Here is a 14,342-nt window from a genome sequence, read left to right as displayed (position 1 = left end):
GTCTTTATCCATGCTTTGCGCTGCCAGTCTCTGTGCGTTCACCAACATACAGCTACGCCTTATGACGCAGGTCAGTTCAAATACATACGCGGCATAATTCATTAAAAAATCAAAGTTATCAAAATTAGTGTGACTTGGCCGCCGGAATTTACATAAAAAAACCAGCATAGATGGCTACTAAGAACGCCGCAACTGTTGCGAAATTCCTGAAAAGATGACTACATATGGGAGCACTGCCAATCTCTTCGCCTTTTAATGACACACAGGCTATATAGCAGATGCGTTCGTTAAAAAATCAAGCAAAAGAGATACGTGGCTTTCCGCATCGTGCGACACGTCCCAACGCACTCGTGACCAGTGTAGTTAGATCAAGTTAGATACACGTTTCAATTCACGCTCTCTAACAATGGTCGTTTTAACGCGACGCTATTGGGGAGCTCATGTAGCGGAAAATCCGCTGTCGGCATCGAAGTCGACGGCCTGGTTGACCGTTAACGAAAAATGAACGAAAAATCACAAGAGAAGCAACCTGACCTGGGAGGAAGGGGGGGGGGGGGGGGGGCAACTAAGTCACGTGACTTTGCAGCGTGATCAGAACCTGTCCAGGGGATTGTGAGCAAACTTCCCGGAGTGGTATCAATGTAAAGCAGAGAATGGCCAACTCTGCACATTTACTTATTTATTTAAAAATACACCTCGAGGGTCCCAGATATAAATGAGGTATAGCTGTAATACATCACAAGAAAAAAAATGAAAGATCACTTAATACAGGACCTAACTTATTACTTCTTATATGGGAATTAACCCATTACACTATCGCGTCGTACCCTTAAGACAGAGCCTAAGTGTCCCCTGCAACTTTTTTTTTCTTGTCACATCTTTTTTTTTTGCACCAGTGTATTGGTATTGATCGAAATAAAAAGTAACTGAATGATTGATTGAAGTATCCAGTTTTGTTATCGACAGATGTTCTCGTTATACTCGTCATATTCCGTTACATTCGATAATGCGGGAAGGAGCGACCGTCTGTTGGCATCGTCCAACATTCTCGGAGAAAAATCTTGAAAATTATAAGATATTATCACGGAAACGTTAAAGGTAATGGTTCATTCTTCTGATATGTAGCAAAATCTTTCATTTAACTGTTTGCATAGACCGCACGGAAAACCAATGGGGAACGCTTTTTATGACAGAAAAAAAAAGAAACAAGTAAAAGACTGCCGTCGAATGATCTGCGGATATATCGATTGTTATGGTGAAATTTTGCATTGCATGAAAAAACTGCGTTAAACGGTTCCCCATTCAAAAATGTTTTTTTTTTCTCTCCAGAATTGCTTGGTATGAAATAATGTTTCAAGGAGAGAACAACGCGAAACTAAGAGTAGAAAACTGTCTGACGAGAAGCGAATCTGACGAGACAGAAAGAAAATCTTAATGACAGAAGATAATTCTGTTTACAACAAGGGGATTTCACAGGCGCTTCAAAGTGGGGCCAGATGCCAGTCAAGATGCTATGTTCAATAAAAAGTTACTCACGGAAAGTAGCAAAATAGCTGGCGAGATTTTCAATTCACAGAAATCAGAAAAACGCAGGTAGATCGCAATCAGCGGTTGTCCTAAAGCGCACAAAATGCACGCGAAACACTTAGGCGCACTGCAGAGAGCGCTCACAACTAAGTGGTTCAAGCATGCGAGCACGATGCAAAAAGAAATATAAAAAAGGGTAGAAGAGACAGGAAAGAGAGGCTAACTATGTAACACTGCCTCCGGCCAATGAAACTGTCCGTGAGGAGTAAGCCAACGACGAGCTCAAAGGGTGAAAAGCGAAAAAAATGGGGAAGAAAAGAACGGAAGCCGTTGGACATAAAAAGGGGAAAAAGCGGGCAAATGGGCAGAAACAAAAACTGAGGGGGAAAGCTCCGAAAAAGAGGGAAAGAAATGGGAGAGCGGTACAGAGAGAAAACGGGCGCCGCCGAGGGTCTTAGCGCAAGAGAGAGCGAGCAAGGGAAGGGAAGAAAGGAAGGGAGTGGGGAAAACTGGGGAAAGGAAACCACGTGACCGCCGCTGCCGCCCCTCCTTCCCGGCGGACTACAAAAGTGGCGGCCGGACCCGATGGGGAGTCAGTCCCAGGGGACAGAGGCTTTCCTTGCCCAGTGTTCCGTTGTGAGCGTCGCGGCCACCTGCGAGAGTCCGTCCTTCATTCCCTACTAGGGACGTCCCGGAGACTGCAACCCGCTCCCCACACTCCCGACTTCGCCCAAAGGTGCGTAGACGAATCAAACTTGTTGCTCGATGAGGGAAAGAATGTTGGTGACGGCGGTAAAGTTGGGGATAAGAGGGAGGAAGAAGGGTTTTGAGTTCTTTGGGGAAAAAAGAGAAAAAATAGGCACCGAAAACTTTGGAGATATAACAATTGGGGGTGAAGAAAATTAGGTTTTGTTGCGTGAGAAGGACGAATTTTTGGTTGCTTGGGAAAAAAAAGAGAAAAATAGGCACTGAAAACTTTGGTGATATAAGAATTGGGGGTGAAGAAAGTTAGCTTTTGTTGCGTGAGAAGAACGAATTTTTGGTTGCTGGGAAAAAGAGAGAAGGATTGGCAATGAAAACTTCGGAGACCTAAGAATTGGGGATAAAGGAAATTATTTCTTGTTGCTGGAATTAGGTGCTGTTGCTACAGTTGTACGTTGGGTTGGTCAGAATTTTTAAATTTTTCTGAACAAATCCAAAGGGAGCAAAATAAATGTAAAGAGAAGAGAGAATCCCAGGTTTCATAATTAGTTAAAACCTTCTAGAAAAAAAACGAAAACAAAATACGCAGTGGTGCAGTATGTGCAGATTACAATGTTATTAAAAACTGGTAAACATCCCGGTCTAGTAATAGTCGACAGCCGCGAGTAAATTCTTTCATTAGGCAGTAAATTTTCAGGCCAAGCAACAAGAAAAAATATGCTACTGCTTTTTCGAAAAGTAGCCACAGCCAGTTTCGGCAAATATCAGTCGTCAAGCGTACATCACGGCCAGCAGTTAACGACAGGACTATCACTAGCGCTGAATGTGGAATATTTGGATGCTCAGTGAAAAGCTGTGACTCTACAGTCGGAGACAATTTTGTACGTGATCCATGTGCTTTAAATTAAGCAAACAAAAAATTATATTACTCCAAGAACAATAACAACCGAGGACCATGCTTCGCGGAGGAACACACGTTCTCGCCTCCTTACTGACGTCACTGATGGCGTTTTCGGCGTCAGTGTTGACGTCTGCGTTTACACATCTTCTTGTACTAGCGGATCCCCCCCACTGACTTTCTGGCGAAGAGGCTTCACCGCGTGCTTCTTTACCTTCTGTCTATCGGATCTCTTCGTGCAGAATATCAGTCTACGTCACTGGAACAATCAGTCAGACTAAAGCATGGGTTTTGCAAAATACCGATTTCAAAAGGTTGTACCCGAAAAAAAAAATGCTGAGAACTGCGCCAGAAGAAAGCTTGTATTCAATGGAAAACCGGTGGGCGTCCGGAAGAACTGGGGATCGAACCCATCTTTCACCTACAAGGCGAATGTTCAAACCAATGGAGCTGTTCTAGGAACGAACGTCTTAGGCCGGCACGTTTTAGGTCTGATAACAGTTATGAGCCTTGCGTTTTGTTTGGTTTACCACATTAAGTGAGAGAGTAATCATTAGTATTCACTCAAGCGCAGTTGTATGGCTGCTAATAAAAGTCATGCAGCTTTCAGAGCAACTCCGTAGTAGACGGAAAATTTGTGTTGATCTGGGATTCGAACTCGGGACCACCGGTTGGCCGCAGCAGTCGCTTTACGAAGCTAAGCACGACGGCCAGAAGATTGCAGAGCTGGGTCCACTAGATATACAACTTAAACCGGGAACGGTGTTGGCCCAGTGTGTATTAGGGAAGTTCCCCATTGTAGAGTAATATCAACATTCATTTTTTTTTTATACCGATAACTTCTCTCGTGTCAGCTTGATGCAGGCTAAGTTTTTTTTAATGCGACATGGTATACGTAATAGTACAAAAAGGCTCTATTATTATTTTCTATTAATTTTCGAGCTGACTAAGATATTGTGGCTCAAATTAGGCCAATTTCCAACTGGCGGTTGAACGACTGAAGGAGCGGAGCTGATTTAAAGCCGAGTTCTTTTTTCCTTTTATACCCTTTATTGCGTCCATGGCGAAAAAAAAAAGAGGGCGTTGCATCTACATAGTCCTGCCTGGCACGGTTCCAAGTCTCCCTCGCAACGGTTTAGGGAAAAAAGGAAGAGAGGAATTGATGGGAGCTTTTTGCGAGTCACCAGTTTTTTTCCCTATGAAAGCTTGACACCGGTTCGTGATCTTCACTTTTCTGCATAACCTTTTGGCAACTTTTAAAATAAGCCACAAAAAAAAAAACGCTCCAAAATGCTTTGAATAACCGTCTTAGCTCGTCGGCTGCTGAAACCAAAGGGTCAGTCACGTCACAAATTCAATGCAGGAAATGGCGTTCTGAATCAGTGGAGCGGCTTATACTTTTTCATACTTTATAATCCTTATTGTAGACCATAGCATGAACACGGGTTAACGCACGAAGCACATGCCATTTTGATGAAATGAAGGGTTGGGACCATTGGAATCAAAGCAACCAGCGCAACAAAAAAAAAACAATAAATTTATCAGCCCTAATAGACAATAAGAGGTCATTTCAGCTGCTTATGTGCAGCTGAAGAACGATGCAGTGGTTCGAACACAGTGTGTCGTTTGGACATTGGGCGAAGCCTTCGTACGCTTGCGACACCGAGGGAACAAATACATCCATCAATCAACGTCTGCCTCTTCAGTTCCAGCAAAGCGGTCACATCTTAACGGCCACCGGAAAACATCAAGTAGGCAAGTCAAGAAAAAGAAGCTAGTGTAGAAGTTGTTGACGTCAGATGTTTGTGGCGTAAACTATTTGATCTAGCCTGACTTCGACAAACAGTCTTGGACTTTGAACACCAAGTGAAAGTTGCAGTCAAGTGCCAAAGAAGTACTGGAGAACGACAAGCCTTCGGCGCTGGAAGCTGAGGCAGCCTTTTTTTTTTTAACAAGTAGGTGCAAAATTTGCTGCACGTATGTTCGCATAGAATGAGATGGAGTGCATATTGCAGGTTCTCTCAGATCATGAATGGCAGTTTACCAATAGCCCTCAAGAGAAAAGAATACAACAGCTGTATCTTACCGGTACTCACTTAAGGGCAGAAACGTGGAGGCTAACGAAGAGGGTTCAGCTTAAGTTAAGAACAACGCAGCGAGATATAGAAAGAAAAATGATAGGTGTAACGTTGAGAGACCGGAAGCGGGCAGAGTGGGTGACGGAACAAGCGCGGGTTTACGACATCCTAGTCGAAATCAAGAGGAATAAATGGGTTTGGGCTGGGCATGTAATGCGAAGGCAAGATAAGCGCTGGTCCTTAAGAGTAACGGAGTGGATTTCAAGAGAAAGCAAGCGTAGCAGGGGCGGCAGAAAGTTAGGTGGGGGGAATGAGATTAAGAAGTTTGCGGGGATACGGTGGCCGCAACTGGCAAAGGACAGGGTTGATTGGAGCGACATGGGAGCGGCCTTTGCCCTGCAGTGGGCGTAGTCAGGCTCATGATGATAATGATGATGATGTTTGCTACGGAAGTTCAGACGTTATGCGCAACAGTGAGTTTATACAAGCAGAACATAAGATGAAATGGCGCTGGTGTTCTTTTGAAATTTAGGAAAGCGTTCAGATTTACTTCGGCGGCAGCGTGATTTTATGAGCGCTCATTCGACTGCACCGATATACCTTAACGCTCACGCTGAAAACGAGATCAGACGCGATGGAGGGTTGAGAGTTCACAATGCAATGCGGAAATAAAATTTTTAAAAATTCTAAGCGCCCGTCACGATTACGAAAGCACGTCTTAGGCTCAAGTGCATTTCCAGGCGAGGCTCTTTTAAGCGGAAAGCTTACACGGCGTGTGATATGACTGCACCTGTAATGTGAAGACGACTGACGAAATTCGCCTGGATTTCTTTCTAGTACTTTCGCGACAGAAGGAGCAAAAATCTTACTGATGCTTTCTCACAGTATATTACGACTAAAAATCGAACTGAACAATACCCACGGCGGGCACGGACACCCTGAGCCCGTTCGGTGCACGAGCTAGCAGAACAATCCATGAATAGATGCCATGAGGTCGGCAAAAAATAAATGCCTTACGTTATACTTAGTTAGGCACAGCTTTGAACACCGAATTTGATTATTGCGTTACCACGTTCCACAGCATTCTTACCACTTCGGAGCTATAAAAAAAAAAAAAGGTCACGTAAGTGAGAGCGTGGTCAACACTACCATTCGCTTTTGAAAACCAAGAAAAAGTGCTTACGAAACAGAAAAAAAATATATAATAGAAGTACCATGTTATGCAAGAGCAAGCCGATGTGAGAAGAACAAAAAGAAAAGCCCGCGCAAATGCAAGAGCCGGAAGAATCACTCAAAGGAGCCGAACGCTGCGAAATTTATGAGGCATCGAAGAAAAGGCCTTCAAGCAAGCCTCGCCGGCGGTGGTGAGTGAATGGGACGATAGCGATATTGCTGCAGTACGCGGGTGCGCGACGCCTCAAATGGCTTTCGCAACAACTCCTGTAAAGCTTGCTTCGCCGTGCTCTGACTAACTATGAGGAATAGAGCTCTTTCCAGGGGCATAAGGATGCAATATGGTATTGCATGGTTTCAGTATGGTGGAACTTATAAAAAAAAGTTAACAATGAAGCGTAATGGTATGGCATTGGAGGTTTTACATCCAAAACCTGTAGATGGACTGGGAGAGGCTTCTTAGTAGAGGGCTTCAGATGTATGTCGTTAACGTTGGGTTCCTCATAGTGTACTGATACACCACACCGAGCACGTTAAGTGATGTAATAGACAGATAAGCGTTAAGTCAGGTGAATTGCTAAATTATAAATGGCTTGGACAAGTTGTTTTGCCTCTTAAAATGCTAAGATTTCATTGAGTAGGTTCGAATAACTAGGTCCACCATTTGAAAAGAGATTTTGAATAAGTTCTTTTCGCCATTGTCAAGTGATTTTATTTTTTTCCTAACGTTCCTTCATTGCTTCGCTGCTGGTCTGTGAACACCATTTGGAGGGTTCAGGTTTCTCTATCTTTTTGAATACTTTTGCGCAATACAGGAGCAGTTACTATTCATATCGACTCGGGCGTACATATGTCATCATAGAAGGAGGGGGGGGGGGGGGGCAGTACAGCTTAATGGAAATATCTCTAGCCGGCTGGAAAATCATCATGGTGCTTAAGCTGAATGAACTGCCCTGTAAGACTACGACAGTCACTCTAACAACTGAGCTCATCGGGTTTGCTAACCGAGTGTAATTTCCCGACTGGTCTAATTGAGAGCGACGTTAATTGGGTGCACTTAGAGGGATCCTCTAGAACGTAGTACCTCTATCAGTTACACGGTGATAATTATTCGAGTAGTTGAAAACTATTGTAAATCAGGTCCCTGCCTTCATTACTACGCCTATTTCACCCCTTTCGTTTCCCTCACTGCGCGGTACCCAACTAAAATCGGCTTCTCTCCCGGTTGGCCTACCTGCTTTCCCACCACCCTCTCCATTCTCATTTCTCTCTCCCCCTCTTCCCTGGTTCGGGTCGCTATACTAATGCCAGCTTACTAGACTTGAATCTGTTCATAGAAACCTGCCCAGTTTGCACAGTACTGCGCATGGTTCGTGACATTTTAATTCTGGTATCGGGTTACGCGATCGGTACTATCACGCACAATGTGTGACCAGCTCCGACCAGCAGCGAGCTCTGGTGCAACCGAAATCCCGCCAGCCGACGCAGTCATCGAGTGCGCGTGTCAGGGCGCTTGAGCGAGCAGATGATGTTGACGTCGAAATATTTCACTCGGCAATGTCGAACGGAAATGGAAATTAGAGATGTGCGAATAATTGTTGTCGGTAAGAGATTCAGCTTAGCGGATCGCGTTTGTGGCTCCTAGAAATTTGATACTCACCTCTAAACTCCCTGTGGTATAACGTCCCGACTGAAACGTTCCATATAAGCCACTCGTACGAAAGTACGGGAATATGAAGTCCATAAAATATGAAAGATACATAGAAATCCGTATTCTTTCTGTACCGAGTCCATAAGCGTTTCACATATTTCCATAAAATATCCATACAGTGCGCATGACGTCATATGGAATCCAACATATGTAAACTTTCAGTAGGGGCTACGCAACTTTTTCTCAGCCTCCCTGAGTTTCGGACAAACTCAGTTCGCCAAATATACGAGGTTCCGCTCAAGCACCTCGTCGCGATCGGGAAGACAATGACATGTCTAGCATTCCCGGCCAAAAATTTTTAATATTGGAAAAATGTAAGCTACTGGTATAGAAATATTGGAGGCAACGGTCCATTCTCGTGATATATAGCAAAATATTTATTTATAGTGTTTCCATCGCTCCCATCCAGCAGTTCAGACTGCCACTGAAAACTAATGGGCAGCAAAAAAGAAAAAAAAATAGCAAAAACAACAGCAAAAAATTACCGACGATTACGTTACTTCCTAATGCGAAATTTGAGCGCAGCAAATAAGCTGTTTCACCTTTTCGATAGTGAGTCAACCCCAGTTGCGGAGTTGGTTTCAGGGACAACGCCGCCGATGCCGACACAAACAATATGATACCCTCGCTTCCGCAGCGCTAAGAACCAGGTCTAGCCGTGGGAAGGTGGTCACGTATTCGTCGACGTGCCGGGGCCTACGTGAAATAACCGGCGCGTCGGCAACTGAAGAGCGCCCTATCCGCCACACAAGAACAGGGGGGGGGGGGGGGGGGGGACCCTTTCCTCCTCTTTCTGCATGGCGGCGACGGTGTTCTATGCAGTCACGTTATCTTGACTCTCTAGCGGCGTCAGCGGCATCCAGCGGTATCAGTCGGTCGCTGCTAGCGCTGGGGGGATGAAAGGGGGGCGGAGCTGGTTACGAGGCCGACGACAACACCGACGACGACGCGAAACCCAGGAACGGACGCCAAAGAGCTGCGCTCTAAAAAGAAAGCAAAAAGTGACAGCAAAAAAGTTAATAGCAGAAAAAAGTCCCTGGTGACGGCAGATCTGCGGATATGTTGATTGTTTAGTGAAACCTTACAGTATATTAAAAAAAAAAAAACTGCGCTCATAAAGTCTTCCCCGTTCAAAAATGCTTTGTCCAGAAGTGTTGGGCATGATACCAAATGGGCTTTCATTTTGCGGAAATGCCTTAAGTGAAATCTTTCACCTTCACTGAATCAGCCTACCGAAACTACCGAATACGCGGCTTGAAAAGCGCTCGTCGACAATGCATCCCAACGGGCAAGGTTGTTCGTTCTCCTTAAAAACAGAGTCCATTAGCCATTAGGATCAATTCTGGGACCATTATTATTCATAATATATATTAATGACATAACTAATATTCCTGATTCACCCGATCTAATAATGTATGCTGATGACACAAATGCCTTTTTTACAGAATGTTCCTTGCCTAGATTAGCAATAAGGGTCAATGATTATTTAAATAGGTTAGAGAATTGGTTGATGGCGAATAAACTTAGCTTGAATCTCACGAAAACCACATACATAATATTTAGGCCCATCAACTGTACTGTACAATGTGCTGTAGTTATAAAATACAAAAACAATATCATCGCACAAGTGTCCAACCACAAATTTCTAGGTGTTTGGTTCAATGAAAACCTTTCATGGAATGTGCATGTTTCAAATTTAGTGAAAGATCTCAGTAAAACTGTAGGATGTCTTTACAAAATTAATAACTTAATACCAACTTGGCTCAAGATTTCATTGTATTATGCTCTTTTTTATTCCAAAATATCATACTGTATTCTTGTTCGGGGAACCACTGGATCCGGTAACTTTAATAGGTTGCTTGTTCTCCAGAAAAAAGCTCCAAGAGCCATTGAAGGCTATTATGGGAGACCGCGAGATTTACCTACAGAACCCTTATACAAAAAACATGCTATTCTACCAGTACAACAAATTTATTATTTTCGTTTACTGCAGTATATTCACCATAACAGATTGTATGCCACTCTACCTGACAGGCCTGCCATAATGTACCATCTGAGAACACGAAAAAAACTTGTGCCCATCACTCGCACTAACTACGGAAAACAGAAATTAACTTTCCAGGTACTATCTGTCATTAACCAAACTTCACTAGAACGGGAATTCTCGTCATCAACTAAGGTATTTAAAAAATGTATCAAAAATATTTGGAAGAGAATCCTGTTTAGTTTTGTGGCCTATACTCGCTATAATATATGTTTTTGACTAGTCTTTGTTTCCATGAAAACATCCTGCGGCATAAAATTTGTCAATTACAGTCGAGCCCACTTATAACAGCCGCAGATATAACGAACGCTCGCTTAGTACGAACGAGGGCGGTGCTACCGTCAAAAAATATATTTGGGCAATGGCACAGTGTCTCACACAGAACGAACTGTTGTGGCCTCAACACTCGGTTAGAGCGAACGCGAAGCTGTCGGGCCCCCGTAGTTGACCGAGCCGGCGGTGTTTGGCGCGGTTTCGCTCGACTGCGAACCCGCGGCAGGCGAATTTCGCGCACTTTGTGTTCCCCTGACACGACGCGGCAGTGGCATGGACGGCAGTGACCGGCGGCTGCCTTTTGTCATCGGCAAGTCACGTAAGCCGCGATGCTTTGGAAGCTACGTGCCCGTACGCTACAGGAACAATACAAAAGCCTGGATGAGTCGTGACTTATTTGCCGAGTGCCTTGTCGGGTTCGACCGCGGCATGGCACGAAAAAACAGGAAGATCCTGCTCGTGCTGGATAACTGTGCGGCGCACCATGTGCAGCCTTCCTTGAGTGCGGTGACAGTGCTCTTCTTGCTTCCCAATGCAACCTGCAAAATTCAGCCGCTGGATATGGGCATCATTCATGCGTTCAAGGTGTGCTACCGGCGGCGCGTCATCCAACGCTTGTTGATCGCGATTGATGCTGCCATGCCAGTTCGCATCAGCCGTGGAGATGTTGAAAGCGGCGTGGATGGAACTCACCGCGGAGTGCATAGCAAATTGCTTCCGTAAGGCGGGTTTTATGGGCCCAGGCACTGAGGACGCCATAGATGACCCACGGAAGGCCGGTCGCACGAGGACTTGTGGCAACGCGTCGTTGACACGCAGCTGGCCGGACCTGACATTGCCTGGGACGATTTCGTTTCTGCTGATGACGACGCCGACATTGCGGAGCCATGCACTGACGAAGCTATTGTGCGTGAAGTGCGAGCCCTTCCTGACTGCCGAGAGACCGGCGAGGACGATCGCGAGGATGCTGCTCTACCGCCGGTTGCTGTGAACGCTTCAACCGCGATCGGTTACATCGCGTCGCTTAAGGAACTCGTGCGCAGCAGAGCCCTTGGCGATGAACATATTACCGCGCTGGAAAATTAGAAACGGCAGTGTTGCGATCAGCTTTGAAGAAGGAGACATGCATCACTGACTTTTTTCAAAAATAAAGTTAACTTTCGTCTTGCTTGCTCTTTTTGCCCGTATTATAGGTGGTCCACTTACTACGAACTTTGGATACAACGAACAAATGCCGCGTGACGATCAAGTTCGTTATAAGTGGGCTCAACTGTAATGCTTGTTTGTGTCATATTGTTGTTATATTATTTGTTGTCATTTATGTATTTAATTCATGCTTGTTTATTCATATTGTTATTTTATTTGGTGTCATTGATTTACTCAATTCATGCTTGTTTGTGTCATATTGTTGTTATATTACTTGGTGTCATTGTTTGTCCTGCATAGGCGCTAAAGGTGTGTGCTGCCGCCTGTATCAGGGAGCCAAGGCCTAGTCAGGCCTACCGCCTTTTGCTTTGGCTTCCCCTTTCATTTTTGGAAGAAAATAAACACCTAACCAAACCAAAAAGAAAGAAAAATGTTAGTACACTATAAGCGATGTCTGAATATTTCCTCATGCACCAGTGCATTAGGAAATGAACACATTTCCTCATTTCCACAATGAACACACAGGAAACTGAACACATTTAGTGTTCAGTTCACTAAATGTTATTAATCATCAGGTTGTCCAGTTCACTGAATATTATTAATAACACACGCGGCGAGAACGACGGGGAAATAACTAAGAGTCCATGGGCACACTAAAGTGTTCAGGCTTTCTCGTCCTTAAAAGCCTTAGGCTAATCATAAATCGCGGCTTTGTACGAAGCGCGCGCACAGTTTCCTCAGTCTAAAGCACGAAGCCGCGGTTCGGCATCCTCTGGTTCTGAGCAGTGGGCGTATTTTGAGAAGGCGTTGAAAGCAGGGTTGTTCCCATCTGAAGCCTGCATTCTTTCGATTTTTTCGTCCCAAAAACGAGCTTCAGCATTTTTTATCGTACGTGCAATTCCTCGCTTGGAAAAGGAGGTCTCCCTGTACCCCCTCCCTCCACCCCCCCCTTCCCCTTAAATTCGCTCCTGGTCCCGAGACGCCAACAGTACTTGAATCGCAAGCATTAATAGTTTTCTATAAAAAACTTTTCTTGCAATTGCAGGTCTAAAATCCCCGTTATAGGTCCCTCACGAGTGAGTGAGTGAGTGAGTGAGTGAGTGAGTGAGTGAGTGAGTGAGTGAGTGAGTGAGTGAGTGAGTGAGTGAGTGAGTGAGTGAGTGAGTGAGTGAGTGAGTGAGTGAGCGAGCGAGTGAGCGAGTGAGCTAGTGAGTGCAAAACTTTATTAAGCTCTAGATTTGCTTTTCTTCTGCGGCTGTCAGATGGCTTCGTCCATCTACTTGTACAAAGGTCGGCTGCCCTTAGTCCAGGGCTCCGCTGGAAGCTGCTGCCAGTTGTGCTCGCCGAATCAGACCTTCTTGGTCGATTCGGCGATCGCTGGAAAGCACTCCCTCCCATTGCTAGTGATGCGCTGGTGAGCTCGCAGAAGGTCGAGTCAATCACCGTTGTTACCGCATTGCTGTTGTGCTACCCCGCTGTTCTGGTGTATGTGGTTGTGTCCACGTATACCGTCGTTTCTTGGGGTGCTAATGTATTTTGTAGGTATTCAGCCCTTGCCTCTCTGCGCGCTTTGTACAGGTTGGGATCCATGTTCCTTGGTATGGGCGTTACTTTTAGTGTTTTGCGATATTCGTCCGGGATTGTTTCTGTCCTCTGTATCTCTTGAATTTTATCTGCGCGGCCCAGTTTCTTTAGGAGCTCCCTGTCAGGTGGGGTCTGCTGTAGTCTGCGCAGTTGGGAGACTAGTTGTGCCTCTCTCAATTCATCGAAAGTGTTGTGTAGTCCTAGGGCTAGGAGCTTTTCGGTTGAAGTGCTGTGAGGAAGGTGGAGTGCGGTTTTTAGGCTTTGCGTAGGATCACGTCCGCCTGTTGTACCTCACTCTTGATGGGATTGTAGTAGGGGAGGCTGTATGTCACTCGGCTGACTACCAAGCTTCTAACGAGCTTGAGTGTGTCCTCCTCTCGGATGCCATGACGTTTGTGTGAGATGCGCGTGGTCATGCGGGCCACTTGTAGAGTGGATGCTTTGAGTAGGGCAAGGGTGTGGGTACAGCGGTGATTTGACTGTATCCACATCCCCAAGATTCTGATGACTGTTTTTTCTGGTATCGACTTCCCCTCCAGGTAGACTTTTAACTTTAAGTCGTCGCTAGTGGGGACTGTGTGATTTTGTTTTCCTCTCCAAACTCTTAGGAGCTCGCCTTTCTCGGTGGAGCTTGCTAGCCCTCTTGCTCTGACGTAGTTCTGTATGCAGGTGGCTGCCTTTTGTAATTTCTCTTCTTTCTCTCCGAGCGAGCCTGTGTTGACCCAGATGGTGATGTCGGCATACATGGCATGGTGTATGCCGTCGATTGCTTTTAACTGTTTTGCCAAGCCAATCATGGTTATGTTGAAGAGCGTAGACCGATCCTTGAGGTGTTCCTTTGTTTGGAGTAAGGAATTTGTCTGATCTGAGCTCCCCCAGGCCAATCGTTGCCGTTCTGTGTGAGAGGAAGGCTTTGACGTAGCCGTAGACTCTCCTCCCGCAGTTCAGGTCGTTCATGCCCGTAAGGATAGCCTCGTGACTTACAGTGTCAAAAGCCCCCTTGATGTCCAATGCCATTATTATGTTCTCTCCGCGCTTGGGGACGTTCCAGAGTAGCTCTTCTTTGATTTGAAGTAGTACATCTTGGGTCGATAGCTTTGCTCTGAAACCGAAATTGCTGTGGGGATACAGTTCGTTGTCCTCCATGTACTGTTGTAGTCTCAGCGTGACCACTCGTTGGTACAGGTTTCCTAGGAACGATGTGAG

The 14,342-nt window shown here is 45.4% G+C and overlaps 1 protein-coding gene across 2 annotated transcripts in view; it reads left to right on the top strand.

Annotated features, from left to right (window-relative positions):
- Nucleotides 1–2,129: 2,129 nt before the first annotated feature.
- LOC149366616 (crustacean hyperglycemic hormone-like) overlaps nucleotides 2,130–14,342 on the top strand; it is a 104,879-nt gene continuing 92,666 nt past the window's right edge. For both annotated transcript variants that reach the window (XM_089551629.1, XM_089551652.1), the window contains exon 1: nucleotides 2,130–2,263. The gene's annotated coding sequence lies outside the window, so the exon portion shown is untranslated. The remainder of the gene's footprint in view (nucleotides 2,264–14,342) is intronic.

The sequence above is a fragment of the Amblyomma mixtum genome, chromosome 1 (genome assembly GCF_055824585.1).
Source record: "Amblyomma mixtum isolate Tamu chromosome 1, ASM5582458v1, whole genome shotgun sequence".
Taxonomy (NCBI): Eukaryota; Metazoa; Arthropoda; class Arachnida; order Ixodida; family Ixodidae; genus Amblyomma; species Amblyomma mixtum.
This window is presented reverse-complemented; position numbering and strand designations above follow the sequence as displayed.